The sequence below is a fragment of the Miscanthus floridulus genome, unplaced genomic scaffold (assembly GCF_019320115.1).
Source record: "Miscanthus floridulus cultivar M001 unplaced genomic scaffold, ASM1932011v1 fs_520_2_3, whole genome shotgun sequence".
NCBI lineage: Eukaryota > Viridiplantae > Streptophyta > Magnoliopsida > Poales > Poaceae > Miscanthus > Miscanthus floridulus.
In genome coordinates this window covers 83,822-86,599 of record NW_027096873.1, presented here as the reverse complement: position 1 = coordinate 86,599, position 2,778 = coordinate 83,822, and the positions used below count along the sequence as shown (strand labels likewise).

The following is a 2,778-nucleotide window of genomic DNA, read 5'->3' as shown; positions in this document are numbered from 1 at the left end:
AATATGATGGCAGACAGAACACTAGCTAAGCTGTTGCAGGATACCCCCAAATTCTGTTTCCACAAACAAAGCTTAACTGAGTCATACAAGCATGGTGTCATTCTATTTTAAGTTCCACAAGACTCCAAATGAAATATAAAAAAACATGTAAAAACATAATTAGCACGTCACTTGCCAGCTTGCTTGTAGCTTTATTTCTCTCAGTTCATATAAAGTATATGTATCTTCCCAAGCTGCTGCACCTTTAAATTGCACAAAGAATTTGATCTGAAGCTCGGAGGAGTAGGAATGGCCTCCACCAGGTCCAGCTACATCCTCCTCTCGGCTGCGGTTCTGCTATCTGTCCTCGCCGCCGCGGCTGCCAGGACTAACTGGTGTGAGCCAGGGCTGGTCATCCCACTCAACCCTCTCCTGAGCTGTCGCACGTACATGGTTCGCCGGCCTGCGGCGTCAGCAGCGGCCCCTTTGTCCCCATCCCGGTGCTGAAGGAGAGGTGCTGCACGGAGCTGGAGAAGATCGTGCCCTACTGCCGGTGCGGTGCGCTGAGGACCATGATGGACGGCATGTCAGGCGGCGCCACGATGACGGCGACCTGCTCTTGGGGCGGGCTGCTTGAACTCGCCCCGACCCTCGTGTCGGAGACGGAGTGCAACCTGATGACCATCCACGGCCGGTCCTTCTGCTACGCGCCCGGAGCTGAAGGAATAACAACCGATTAGGTTTCTGTTAATGTATATGTCGGTGTGTACTGAATAATAAGGGGAACAAGCTGTGCTCTTGTTATTTTCTTTAATTTGAAGGTGACCCAGGTGTTGAGAGAAAAAAGGATGTTTGGTTGTCCTCAGTGGTGGAAGAATTTGATCATTCATGATTAAAACTGATTTAATTAACAGCTAAACATGGTGAAGATGTAGGGTAATGGATATGTTACGCTAACACAGAATAAATTTACCGTGTTCAATCAAGATGTCATGCGAATAATGTCAAATAAACCCGGCTTGGTTTGGCTCTCCTTCGTTTTCCCTTTTTATCGTGTGGCCATGGTGCGTGGCATACCTTGGGTCCTGGGATGGTGTGACCAGTTCGTGCGGTGATCGTGACAATGATGATGTAAATCAGAATCTTATATATTGCAAGGCATATAGTCTAGAAATTAAAACTGCAGGTTGTGTGGCACCAAAATTCCTAGTGTTCGTGTGTGTTCTTGTGTCATTAGGGTGATCTACATCAACTCCGGCGAGAGGCACTGGTGGAGAAGACGTCAATTGGCATCAAATTTGAGTATGACGCGAGATCATGCGATCGAGGTAGCACTCATAGATCGCCATCACATTGATCGACTTTGCCAAGACGTGGAGGTTCTTGTGGAGGCACAAGCTGTGGAGGAGGTGGCAGCCCCGATCACGGCTTGGTCATTCACCGAGTCATGTGAAGGAGATCATGCGTGTCACGCCATAGGCAAGGATCCAGCACCAACGACACGCTATCGGCCATCGCGAAGGGTGTTTCACAGGAGAAGCATGGGAGCACCATTTACATGGCCACCACCAAAATCGCTAAGGACTCCATCAAGACTGATGCATGTCGGCATCGATCGAGTGTGCTAGGCAAAGGCGAACACGCTACAACACGAGTTTAACACCCCCATGTTCAAGGTCGCAAGACCTTGGACGAGTTCGACAGCCTCAAGTTCAAGGACGACAAGACCTTGGATGCGTTCGGCATCCGCATCAACAACATTGCCAACTAGCTTAGTGTTCTCAGCGTGGTTATCTAAAAAAATGATCTCAGCGTGGTCTCGATCTAGGACTTGATTAGGCGGCTCAACAAGGCGATGGAGGAAACGAATGATCTCGGCGACTGCAAACTACGTTGAAATATGTTTTCTACTAGGGCAAGACCACCCCTCTATATATATGTGAGGATAACGGTCAATTGAGATATCTATCAATCCGATCGATCAAAAACTAATCTACTACGTACCCTACTTTTTAACCCTAAGCTTTTCTAGCCCCCTTGCTACCCAGCACTTCGATCTCTCGATGAGATTTGCCAGCATTCTAGATGGCTATACCGATCCTAGGGCACTCTTGCTATGCTCCTCCCCAACGACAGGTCTTCCTAGGATGTGTTTGCATGCTTTATGTGCTAGGAATGAGTGTCAAAAGTACATAGCTGACTTCGCATATTGCAGCATAGTGCAAGCAGCGCCTTCGATCAAAGGTTGATGAACAATAGGAGCGAGGGAGGTCTAGTGGAGAAGTCGCTTGAGAATGTCAGCCACAATTAAGAAGAGGTAGGGTGAGAGCGGGTCACCCTGCTGCAAACCATTTCGCACTACGGGAGACGCGCTCTTTGCCGAGTGCTCGGCGCTTTGTCGAGTGTCGAAACATGGGCACTCGGCAAAGAGGTAGTTTGCCGAGTGCCGCACTCGGCAAAGCCGGCACTCGGCAAAGGCCGTCTTTGCCGAGTGCCAAACACTCGGCAAAGAGGGACAATCGGCAAACGTCCTCTTTGCCGAGTGTTAGGCACTTGGCAAAGAATAACCTCGGCAAAATACCTCAGGCGACGCCGGTGGCCCCTCCGTTATCCTTTGCCGAGTGCTAGCTGTTAGCACTCGGCAAACGTGCTGTCTTTGCTGAGTGCTGCAACTTGCTCGGAGATGTCTGGGTTTTAGGCATCGTACGTCACAAGTTGCTCGGAAACTTCTAATTTTTTTACCATAGCCTCTACATGCGATGACACGACACCTCGACAAGTTTCATGATTTTCAGACTT

General features: G+C 49.3%; 1 pseudogene; it reads left to right on the top strand.

Moving 5' to 3' along the window:
- The first annotated feature begins 288 nt into the window (after positions 1-288).
- Positions 289-719, top strand: LOC136532080 (alpha-amylase inhibitor 5-like; annotated as a pseudogene).
- The last annotated feature ends 2,059 nt before the right edge of the window (positions 720-2,778 follow it).